Source organism: Phyllostomus discolor, chromosome 4 (genome assembly GCF_004126475.2).
Source record: "Phyllostomus discolor isolate MPI-MPIP mPhyDis1 chromosome 4, mPhyDis1.pri.v3, whole genome shotgun sequence".
Lineage (NCBI taxonomy): Eukaryota > Metazoa > Chordata > Mammalia > Chiroptera > Phyllostomidae > Phyllostomus > Phyllostomus discolor.
The window spans coordinates 123,763,643-123,777,051 of NC_040906.2; positions in this window are offsets into that span (position 1 = coordinate 123,763,643).

Here is a 13,409-nt window from a genome sequence, read left to right on the forward strand (position 1 = left end):
ACATACTACAGGCTGGCCCTGGTCAGACCCACTCAGGGTCAGGCCCCCTGTCTGGTAACAGACAGACTCACTTAAGATAAAGATTGACCTTTGTGCCCTGACTGGTGTGGCTTAGTTGATTGAGCATTGTACTGCACAGCGAGGGGTCACCAGTTTGATTACTGGTCAGGGCACATGCGTGGGTTGCAAATTGGTCCCCGGTCAAGAGGCAACCAGTCAATGATTCTCTCTCACATCCATGTTTTTTCTCCTTTTTTTCCTCCCTCCCTTCCCCTCTCTAATGAATGAATGAATGAATGAATTGTTAAAAAAATTTCTCTTTGTCAAGAAAGATACCATCCTAGGACATGACTATCCACCATGACACACTTTTACCTAGAAAGTTTTCATTTTAGACCATCTTCCATGCGTGTTGGTCTCTGAGTTTATAAGGCCCACCTTGTAGGTCTCCCCTGAGCCTGTCAGGTTTGGTATGCAGCCCCTTTTTCATCCATCCACAACCAGAAAGGAGCACATGTGCCCCTGCTCCCACTGGCCAATAAAGAAAAAGGCAGAACTGATAAGAAAACACATACTTTCGGATAAGTTTGAATGGCCTTGATATCTTTGTCCAAAAATGCCACAAGACCAAACTCTGCATTTCAGTGAGGAATCAAGTTCAATCAAAGAGTTGGGCACCCTGCCCGAGGACTGCTCTTGCTCATTCTGCCACAGTCCCTTTTCAGGGCAGAAATCTAGGTTAGGCCACCCAGTGGGGCATGTGGTTTTGCTACCGCTGCTGTCCCTTCGTGTGTGTTCCTGTATGATCATCATTCCTGTGCCAGGAAGAGGAAGCACATTATGTCACAGTGGTCAAAACTGACAACTCTGGGTCATCTTAGAGATGGATCCCACCCCCACATCCGGGGAACATTATACCTAAGAGGGAAAAAATGATAGCGCACCAGTGCTGAAAGTGTTCTTCCGGAAAAGAGTGCTGGGGCTGTCTATCTTTCAGGAATTCAGAACAAACAAGAAAATCCCATTAGACAAATTAAGCAAAGATTGCCTTTTCGATGATCGTTTCCAGTGTGGGCAAGACTTGGAAAACAAGCAGCTCATGCACTGCTACAGGGAGTGAATATTGGTATACACTCTCTAGAGCATAATTTATCAACACATGTTCATTGAGGTCGCTATTATTTCCTCTGCCTTGAATCCTCCCTTCCTCTCTTAACAGCTCAGTCCTCTTCATTGACCATTCTTCTTAAAATTTTTTCTCCACTTAAAATTCTTTCTCCACTCCACTCACCAGGTTTTACAAGAACCTTTCATGGCCACACACTACGAGAGGATCTAAACAATCCTAGTGAGCCTTTTTGTGGAAATTTGGACCTGTGGTCTGTGAAAATCAGAGATATATTCCCTTGAAGCGCTAAAATGGAAAGTTGTGAGACTCCACAACTAGTCCTAGTATTTCTTGTCAGTGTTCTGTAAGAGAGAAGAAGGAACCCATTACATAAGAAGAAACCAAAGAGAGAAGAACTACAGCGCTCTAGAGGCTTGAGTATTGGAATCCACTTAGTCCAACAGCCCAGTCTCTATATCCTGTTTCCCTTTTTACCTAAGGCACTTAACACTGAAACTCTGTCACTAGGAAGCAAAGGGTATAGTACCAGACACATACCCTGTGACTTAGGAGCCTATTATAAAGATTTATTAAGTGACAAAAGCAAAATGGTATTACATGATCCATTTTTGTTTAAAAAATATATCTATGTATATGTTGAGTAAAATATGGAAGAATCTAGAACAAAGGTCAATAGTAACTATTTCTAGATGGTGGATCTTGGGAAAAGTTCTCTGACTTTTCTAAATTTTGCCCAATGAGGATGTATTCCAGTAGTCCCCCACTTATTTGCAGTTTGCCACCCACAATTTCAGTTACCCACCATCAGTCATGGACCAAAATTATTAAAAGAATATTCCAGAAATAAGCAACATAAGTTTTAAATTGCATTGAGTAACATAATAAAATCTCTGACTGCCCCAGTCTGTCCCACCACAAACGTGAATAATCCCTTTGTCCAGCATATCCACACTGCAGACACTACCTGCCCCTTAGTCTTGGTTACCAGATTGCCTGTCTTGGTACCGCAGTGCTTATGTTTAAGTAACCCACATTTTATTTACTAATGGCCCCAAAGTGTAAGAGTAGTGATGCTGGCAATTCAGATATGCCAAAGAGAAGCCATAAAATGCTTCCCTGAAGTGAAGAAGTATATATGTATAGGGGAAAAAATAGTATATATAGAATTTGGTACTATTCTTGGTTTCATACACTAGGGGGTCTTGGAATGTATCCCCCATGGATGAGAGGAGACTACCACTGTACTTGTAAAACACAAAGTAAGCAGTAGAGATTTTTAAAATATTTTTTTCAAAGCTACACATGTGCAAAGCTTACATTTTTTAAGCTTTTAATGAAAAGGAGTTCTCTGCCCTATCCCCAGTTTCCATTGCAATATCTCCCCAGTGGTATCCACATTTAAAACAGTAAAATATTTAGGAGAGAACATAGGCCATAATTGGAAATGCAGTTTGGGGATCTACTGATTCTGGACATGCCATCCTTGCTCTAAACATGACCATAAGGGTAAAAGCCCGATGGCTCTTCAAAAGGAAGGATAGAGTTCTTCCAGAAGACCGTGAGGGTTCCTATATCCCACTTCAGATGTTTTGCACATCTAGCCTGTGTCAGTCATACCTCACTATTGTTTCATTAGCACATACCTGATTACTACTAACTTTGAACATCTCTTTTTAGGCTCGCTGACTTTTCAATTTCTTCATTTTATTTTATACTTGTATATTATAATGTCCTTGTATATTATAAATATTAGTTATTTAGATTTGCAATATCTGTTTTATACTTTGTGAAGCACTTCACTGAATCTACTGTCTATTTGTTAATCTTTTCATAGTATCTCTTACTGATCAGAAATTCCGTAATTTTGATGTACTCTAATTCTCTCTCACACACACACACACTCAACCTCTGTTTGCTTTATACTTTGAGATTTTGTTTAAAAAGTACTTCCCATCCTAGGTATGAAAGGGTGATATCCTGTGCTTCTATTGACTTCAGAGCTTTCTTTTTAGCATTTAAATCTTTAATCTATTTGGAATCAACATCTAAGTAGGAATCCAATTTTATTTCTTTCTATAAAATGAGTTAGTTTTTTCTACACCATCTCCACATCATCTTCTAAATATTCCAACTTTTTTTGTTTACCTATGAGGCAGTTTTTTTCCTATGAAAAGGGTCTGTCTCTAATCTGTTTCATGAGTTTATATTTTTGTCTTGCATCTTACACACAACCAACTTACAGTTGCAGCATCCTGATAAGCCATTTTTTCACCCTTCAGCTTTATTAAGTTATAATTGACATATAACTTTGTGTAAGTTTAAGGTGTATAACATGATGATATAATATATGAATACATTGTGAAATTATTATCACAATAAGGTTAGTTAACACATCCATCACCTAATTCAGTTAACTTGTGTGTGTGTTGAGAACATTTAAGATTTACTCTATTAGCAACTTTCAAGTATATGATGTAGCATTATTTACTATAGTCACCATGCTGTAGATTAGATCCTCAGAACTTGTTCACCTTATAACTGAAGAACTGTGCCATTGAACCCACATCTCCCCATTCCCTCCACCCCCCACCCCCAGCAGCCACTCATTGGCTCTCAGTTTCTGAGCTCAGCCTGATAAGTCCTCATAGCTAGTAGAGGCCAAAATACCTATCATGATTTTTAGGTTGACTTAACCAGCTGTTAAACAACTACTCTCTTACTAATTTTTTACTAAATGCAATTGGTTCCTAAAAAAATACATCCAAGTGTAATTTCATCCAAAATTCCATGAAATGTATAAGTTAATGGGGAGAAGTGCCCCCTATATGGAATCAGCCTTCTAGTCCAAGAGCAAAGAAAGTGTCTTCACTCATTGAAGTCATTCTTCTTCTTTTTATAATTGTTGTTCAAGTACAGTTGTTTCCACTCCACCGCCCTCACCACCACTCACCCCTGCCCCACCCGCCCCCACCTCCCACCCTCAATCCTCCCCCTTTGGCTTTGTCCATGTGTCCTTCATACATGTTCCTTGATGCCCTTCCCCTTCCCCTCTCCCTATGATCCCCTGGCCCCTCTACTCTGGTTGCTATCAGTTTGTTCTTTATTTCAATGTCTCTGGTTATATTTTGCTTGCTTGTTTGTTTTGTTATGCTAAGTGAAATAAGCCAGGCCATGAAAGACAAATACCATATGATCTCACCTATAAGGGGAACCTAATCAACAAAACAAACAAGTGAGTAAAATAACACCAGAGACATTGAAATCATTCTTTATGTCCTTTATTGAGCTTAAAAGTTCCCTTCAAAGAAAACTTCTCAGTTATGACAATGGATAGTTTTATTACAATTCCAAGTAGTATCTTTTTTTTAAATGTTTTGCCTATGGTTATTGCTAATGTTGAGAAATGTTGTTGCTTGTTTTTTCTTCTTTTTAATCTTTATTTTATATCCTGCCACCCTGGTGAACACCTTTATCCTTTTCTCATAGTTGGCTTGATTCTGTCCATATTTATTAGGGGAATAACTGTATCATCTACAAATAATCACAGCTTTATCTCTTTCCTTCCAATCCTTAAGCCTCTCCTTCACCTCTCCCTGTTGTCTGGGGTCCCCAAAGCCAAGCGTGGGGTGGGATGTCTTTGCCTCACTCCTGATTGTAACAGAAATGCACCAGAGTTTCTTTATGCGGTGCTGTTTGCTGCTGTTTTTTGTTACATAACTTTTACCGAATTGCAACATCACTTAGTGAACTGAGTTGTTTTTAAAGTTATAATTAGTTGATAAAATCTACCAAATGCCTTTTCTGAACCTATTGAAATAATCCGATGATTTTGCTCTTCTGCTCTCTTAGTGTGGTAAATTATATTGATAAATGTTTTAAATGTCTACCTATACTTATATTCCTTTGGGGGGAAAGTTTGCCTATCACGACATATTATTATAGTTTTATTACTCTTCCGATTTGCTTCATGAATGTTTTACCCAGGGTTATTATATCCATATTCATAAATGAAAATGATAGAATTCCACTTGTATTGTTCACATACAGTTTTAGAAACAAGATTACACTAGTTTCATAAAATGAACTGAGTAACATTTGCTCTTTTTCTATTTACTGAGCAATCTTTAAAGGGAGAATTAACTTTGTTTTGGTAATGTTCATAAGTAAAGGCTTCTAGGCTTTTTGGTGATCTTAGACTACCATTCCGATTTATTTAATACTTTGTTAGTTCATGATATTTATCACAGATAGTTTATAAGAAAAAATATTTTCATATGAAGAATATATTCCTTGGAGACTTTTGTAATCATTTGGTATGTTGAATATTGGTAAATCGGGCTGCTTCTTTCCTTGGCCATCTATTGAGGTATATCTTCTTTTTGTACACTTAACAAATGTTTCATTACTTTTAATGAAAACAATACTTTAAAAAGAGTTCTTTTGAACAGATCTTTGAAATAAGTAAATTTACTGTTGAGAACACAGGCTCTAGTGGTGTTGATGTGCTAACATGAGGTGGAGGGTGAGATTTGCCTCCAGAGTTGGGGAAGCTTTCACTTGAAGGGTGCCCTGCCTCTCTGAAGAAATTTGTTTTAGCATATCACTAACAACCCAGTACAGACCATACCAAAGCCATGGCACACAGATTGACATGTTAAGCTATTTAGTTCATTGAACTGGGCTAAACTGGGCTGTGTTTCCCCCTTGCTGTGGCTGTCAGGGTCCTCCTGGCAAAGCCTAATACCCGACTGCAGTGACCATCATTTCCTGACTTCCAGTTGCTTCCCGATGTACACATCTGAGCTCATAGTCTCTAATGGTCATTAGGTTCTCTAGAACCTTTGAGTTTACCTAGGCCGCAAGTACCTGAATATAGTATTTGATTTTGCAGCTTCATCATCTCAAAATGAAGGTAAAGACACCCATCTCACAGGTTGCTGTGAGGATTGTAAGAGACTTTGGACAAAATGAGAATCTCCAAAGCCTGCAGGTGCCAGGCAGGCTGACAAGGCTCATTCATTTCCTAGATGACTCACTTCCACACACCAGCCTCCACGGGAGCACAAATTGCCATCTCAGCAAATTGTAACCTACTGCGTCATGGGCTTTTAGAGTCACTTAGGAAAAGTCAAAACTGCCCAACCTGAGGGTCTACTCTTGGGCTCATGGGGAAAGTGGGAGTGGCACAAATGATAAGCAGACACACATCCCTATTGAGGGCCATGGGGCCTCTGCTAAACACCCACCTAATGCTCACCTCAGCTTTTGCCCCCCAGGACTTTCTTGGTTCTTCCTGATTTAGCCTTATGTGTCCTCCTTACCCCTCAAGCTGATTTAGAGGGAAGACTTGCTGGCTTAATTCCACTACTCTAGTCAGCATGAAGCTTAGCAGCTCTGGTTTGGGGGACTCAGGAACATTTCTGCAACTCATTGAAGGGGAGGACCAGGTAGCTCCCCTGGGGGTGACACTCATAGACTCAGCCCCACCAGAGGAGACTGTACCCTGTTAGGATGTATAGAACTAAAGCAGGGGCCTCCCCGGGATCCAGAACATAACATGCAGGAAGCAGGGAGGGGTGAAGAGAAGCAAGAGAAGAAAATAAAGTAATGAAGAGAACTATCTGGATTTCTTAGTGTTGAGTTTTTTCACTGGAGTTTTCTTTTCTAAATGCCTGCCTCTTCATAACTCTCCAAGTCAATTCCCCTTGAGATCTTTTTGAAGTCCTTCTTTTTCACCAGCGCCTCTGTAGATTAGAGAAACATGCTACATTGCTGAAGTTGGAGAACTGGAGTGTGAGGAGTTACACCTCCTAGTTAGAAGCTTCCCAATGTGCAATGACTCATGTGGAAGATACCCAACTCAGGAATGCAGTATTTGCTCTCAGTATTTAAAATGAAATTCCTTTCTTTTTCCCTCCATACTCTCTCCATCTTCTTTTCTTTATTCTTCTGTACCTCTTTTCACATCCTCATGCCCAGCACACCCCATCCTCACACACACATGGGTGGTGAGGAATAGAGCACATTAATATGCTTCCGTGCAGAGTAACTGCAAGTGCCATTTGCCAGTTGGAAAGGTCGGGAGCCAAAGCGATGTCTGTAACACAAGAAGCTTGTTTTTAAGGATCCCCTTTCTCTTCCTTTCTCCGGACTCTATTTCTCCACCAGTGTTCAAGTGTGTGTGTGTGTGTGTGTGTGTGTATGGTAGGTGTGGAAGAAGTACCCACTGCCACAGGCAGGAGAGAGGTTTTTTGTTGTAGAGTGCATGTGTTGTATTTTGGCATGTGCCCTTTGCCACTGTGGGACATTCCAGTTTGGAAAAATCAAGGAGAACAGCGGGTGACTCTGGCTAACAAGCTTTACTGAGTGGCCTCAGTTGGGGGCGGAGATGAAGCCCAAGAAAAGCCAGTTGTTGGGTGGCTGTTTTCCTGGGGTAGCATTTCTTCATTTCTCTGAGGTGCCCACAGTTGTTGCCCGGGGAAGAGGCTGTGAAAGGCAGGGCCATGGGAGGATTGTCACATGTGCTGAACAGCTGAGTCTGGCAGTAACAAGGACATCACATGAGCTTAGGCCATGGGGTAGAATTTCTCTGACCAGCAGTCCTTCTACGCAAAGCCTTTAAAAAAGGAAAACTGTGTGAATTCTTCTAGAGGCCAGCCCTGTTCACTGCACTTGCTTTCCAAGGGCTGTCAAGCACATTTATTCCTCCACCTTCAGGTACCTCCTGGGGCCCTGGGGCCTCAGCCCAAGCTTTCGGGGGTGGTGACTGAAGGCATTGTGATGTGGCCACTGGTATATTTCGATGAGAAGTGAAAAACAGCCATGAACTTTTAGCTCCTTTTTTAACATAAAGAACAAATTACAAGTAACCTGCCCACATCACCTTCACTATATATATATCCCTTTCTACATGGGGTCAGAAATCTGGAACTGGAGGAAGTTAGGGGATGGGGTGAGATTGGGGTAGATGAAGGCTTAGAAGGGGGTGAGTATGGCTATCCATATTTCAGAATGCTGGGTCAGAAGGCTTCACATAGGAGTGGAGCTTCCCTTGCTTTTCTCCTGCAGATCAGTGGAACTCTGCCTCTGTGACTCTCCCACCCACCTGTCTAGGCACATTCTCTCCACCAAGTATTTCTGGGCGTCCCCAGGAGAGTCTGGCCCTGTTGTTTCTAAATGTTATTTCAGCTATTACATTACTCACAGAACCAAAACTTTAATGAGAAGAGAACACTACCATGTAGAAGAAGTGACGGGGGTAGCAGTGGTAGGAGGGTGGGGCCCCAGCCCCACCAGCCAAGCACCCCTCTCTCACTGCCCAGGCATGGAAAGCCACTGCAAGTCACAAACCCCAGCCTGAGGATCAATGATCCTGTTCAAGCTCATTATTGTATGGGAGAGAAAAAGAACCAAGGAAAGGGGAATATGACCAAAGTCAGACATGTGCTGATGTAACTCTTCTTATGAATGAGAAATTATTATTCAGTAAAAACAGTGGGACTGAAATTCACACCCAAATCTTCCACTTCCAGCGTGTTCTCCCTCACTGGTCACCTTAGCTTAGGTGTCCATTGTAACGCAGCGGTTAGGGGTGTCGGCACAGACTCTAGACCTCTTGAATTACCCCCTCAATGGGATAAAAAGAAGACAGCAATGATATGTACCTCATTGAATCCTCATAGATATTAAATAAGATGTTCCATGTAAAGCACTTAAATAGGTCCTGGTTTTCAATACATTTTCAACAAATATTGGTTATTATTATTGCAACCTGAAGAAACATTACCTAAGGTGTTATTTTATAATAAATGCTAGCTTTGTCAAGAATCACTTAATTTGAGCATGTGCCAGAGGCAAACACAGTGAAAATACTTGATCCACTCTGGTGAACAGAAGAGAATTACTGTGCAGAAACTTAAGGTTTCTGCTGTTCCCCCAATATCCACCAGATGGCAGCAATTGATAATAGGAAACATAGTTCAGGCAACAAATTGATCAATGCTTCCTCATCTTGAAAAGTCAGTAAGAACATCATTTACCAGCCTTCATTAAGCACATACCTTTTAAAGTCCTGTTAAGGAGTAAAGCAATTTCCTTTCCTTTCTAGAATTTCTAAAACACATGCTGATAAGAAGGATTTAAAAACAGAACACATTCTAATAATGTAATTACTAAGCATTTGGAGGAAATAATGCTAGTAAATATTCAGAAATTATGGGATTTACATTAAACCAGATTTGTTACAGTGAATACTATGCCCAAGCCAACAGAAACAGTTCTTTACAAAATAAGATTGCAGGCATCAAAAATTGGGGCAACTGTAATAGCATAAACAATTTTTTTAAAGTGCGAATTCCAGTCCTGTTTCACTTTTGATTGAAGAGTCCACGGTCAAGTCTGTGTAGAACAGATGGGTGAATGAGTCTCATTAAACCCGAAGAACTAATCATGCTCAGTCCTTCCAGTCTAAATTATGGTGGAGAGTGAGACAGGAGGAGCCAGAAGGATTGCTTAAGGAGGATAGTAGAAAGAAGTCAAGTCTTGGTCGGATGGCTCATTTGGTTGGAGCATCGTTCCATACACCAAAAGGTTGTGGATTTAATCCACATTCAGGGCACATACCTAGATTGTAGATTCAATCCCCAGTGGGAAGCATACGGGAAGGCAGCCAATCAATGTTTACCTCACGTCGAGGTTTCTCTCTCACTCTCTCATCCTCTCTGCCCCTGTCTCTGTCTCTGTCTCTGTCTCACTCTCTCTCTTCAATCAATGACCATATCCTCACGTGAGGATTTAAAAAAAAAAAAAAAGAAGTAAAAATCAGCCCCTGAGCCCTTAGACCAGAAATGAGGAATTCTAGTCTAATAAGTTCAAGGTCCTGCTGGAAAAACCATCCATGGGGTTCCCACTCCAGGTGATCCACTGAGAGTATGAGCTCAGGGTCAAATAAGTTGGGTTCCAGTTCTGGCTCTGCCGTTTGGTATCTGACCATCTTTGTAGAATTTATTTTACCTCCCTAAGCCTTCATCTCCTGATTTATAAAATGGAAATACTAGCAGCTTCCTCAAAAACTTGTAGTTGAGGATTATGTGACCTTGAATTAGTGAGTGTTCAGGAAATATAAGCAACTACTACTATTATTTTTTAACAGTTTTTTTAAAGATTTTATTTATTTTTAGAGAGGGGATGGGAGGGAGAAAGAGAGGGAGAGAAATATCAATGTGTGGTTGCTTCTCACATGGCCCCCACTTGGGGGACCTGACCCACAACCCAGGCATGTGCCCTGACTGGGATTCGAACCAGCAACCCTTGTTTTGCAGCCCATGCTGAATCCACTGAGCTATAGCAGCCAGGCACTACTATTATTTCTATCATTTCACAAATATTATATGCCAGGCTCTGGGGATACAATGAAGAGCAAAGTAGAGAAATACCTTCACAGGTCAGATACAGATAAGCAAATAAACCCATATTAAGTAATACAAGTTACAAAAGGGAGAGAGTAGGGCCCTGTGGAAACCCAAGCACCTACACCAGTGTGCGAAGTAAAGAAAGGTTTCTTTCAAAGAAATGAAATCTAAGCCAGAAACTGAAGGATGATAGCACTATCCAGGTGGAGTATCTGCCACAACGGGAACAGCACCGACTAAGCCCTGAATTTCAGACACTGCATTTAGCTTGTGATTAATAATAGTAACAGCTAACACTTTCTGAGAGTTAGTGCCAAGCACATTTATAAGTACTCTACATGTATAAATGTATTTACTCTTCATAATAATCCACGTAAAGTACTCTTGTAATCCTCCTTTTACAGAAGACCAAGGCATAAAGAGATTAGGTTACATGCTCAAGGTCATATGGCCAGTAAGTGGTGATCCAGGACTTGGATCCTGAAACTTGACTTTCAAGGAATTACTATGTTCTACTATCTGAAAAGAACAAACTATAACAGTTTTCTGTAAAGTAAATTTGGAGAGATCTCTAAAAACTCACACAAATTGCAAAACAGATCTCCAATCCCATCAAACAACACTCAAGAATCAGTATTAACTCCCTGGAATCCTCAGGTCTGAGAATGAACCAGGGATTTCCCAGAACCCCCAGGACATTACACATCAGACTAGCCCTAAAAGGAATGATACGAGTCATCTATCACCCCAAAGCCCTCTTTCCGGAGCTCTCTACAGCTATGCTAATATACTGGTAGTAGCCACTAGCTAAGTGTGAACCCTGAAATGCGACTAATGAAACTGAGGAACTGAATTTTAAATTTAATTTTAATTAGGATTTATATATTAAAACTGAAGCAGTATAAAACATTCTCTGATAAACACAAATTTATTGTTTTGAAGAACTACATTTCCCCTTACCCATTGTATCCCATAGGACATTGTCCTGTAGTGAGTATGATGCACATGGTGTCATTTTTAATGTCTCATCAATAACTGTTTCACATTATTGCATATTAAAATTATAATGCTTTAGATATATTGGGTTAGATCAATATATTATTGTAATTCATTTCACCTGGTTTATTTTTTACTTTTTTAAGAAAATGTAAAATTACACAGGTGGGACCATACACTCTCTCTGCTTCACAGTGCTGATCTCAAGGGATCCTGGAGGTTACACTCAGAGGGTCGTCAGAGAGGAGTCTGATATGGAGGATCTGGTCCCTCACACTCACTGCTTGGTGCTTTGCCCCCGTGCCTTGAATGTGTAAGTTCCTTGAACTCAAACTGGAAGAGGACACAAAAATTTCTTAACACAACTGATTAAACCCTGACGTTGCGATGACAAAGTGCCTACTGGGCACTCAGACAGCAGGAAGCTCATGAATTAGCCTTCGCCTTAACCACGTTCTTTAATCTCATACTTGCTTCCTCACTCTGGGTGGGCCACATGCTTCCTGAGATCAGCAGACATTGTAAAGTATCATGATTAAATCAAGTTACCAGGATCCGTTTTGACAGTCCGTGCTCCCAGATTCAGCAAGGTAACATCAAGAACGAACACGTGGCAATGAAACTCCGTGTGGACAGAGTATGAGAGGACCAGCAAGGGCCTCCACCCACGGGGAGGACAAGGCCTGCAGCCCATCCGCCTGGTCGCTCACATACCCTCTCCCTCCCTCAGTTCCAATTATATGACCACTCACAGCTATCTACTGGCCCCAGTCAAACACTTACTAGAGCAGGGGTGTCGGACTCATTTTCACTGGGGGCCACATCAGCCTTGCGGTTGCCTTCAAAGGGATGAGTGTAATTTAGGACTGTATAAACGTAACTACTCCTTAACAGTTAAGTGAGAGCTCGGTGCTGCCGCTGAGTAGAAACAAGGTGGAGGGCTAGATTCGGTCCACAGGCCTTGTGTTTGCCACCTGTGCATGAAAGAGATGATACTAAGGTATATAGTGTGTGTACATTGTCCACAGGCACATGATAGATGCTGGGAATAAGATGTTAGGGAGCTTAAGTTCTAGCAGAAGAGACAATTAAGAAAGCACTGCACAGATAATTATTTAATTTAGTGCAATGTATGAAGGAGAAACACTGGGTTAGAAAAAGGCTTAGAGTAGGACCACCTGCCTTGTGCAGGTGGTGTTTCTAACCTGTGAGGTAAGCCCATGTAGCTTAGTGGTGAAGAAATCAGACTGTGTGCAGACTGGGGTAGTGTGATTCTGAGCATGTTGTTTAGTCACTCTATTCTTTATTTTTCTCACCCAAAAAATAGGGGTGATAATAATAGTACCTACTCCTGAGAGTGGTTGGAAGGAGTTAGTGGGTCAATTAGAATACCCTTAAAAAACCTAAACACTATTTTCCAAGGGTTTGCCAGCATCATTGGAGATTCCAATGGATTTTGGATGGCTCTCTGGAAAAACCATTTGTAGTGAAGCCCTATTTAGAGACTTTTTTTAATTTGCAACTAATAAAGGAAGATTCTCTTTGGGGCCTGAGCCGGTCTCCCACGTACAAGTTACAAATGCTGGCCTTCCCCTGGACAGTCCCAGGTGTCAGCAAAGAAGCAATTCTTTCCATATATTTCTAGACCCAGAAAAGTAGCTGATGATTCACTGAGGAGGAAAAACTAACAGCTAAAAACCATGAGAACAATGTACCAGCCTTCAGTGAAATGCAAATTATAACCACTAGAGCAATTCTTTGTGTATCAATGAGCAAGATATGTATTATTATGGTCATTGTTATTTTCTTAGTTTGAATTGTTTATGATAACAGTGCCAGTAAGGGTTCAATAAACAGATCATTATTATTCATTT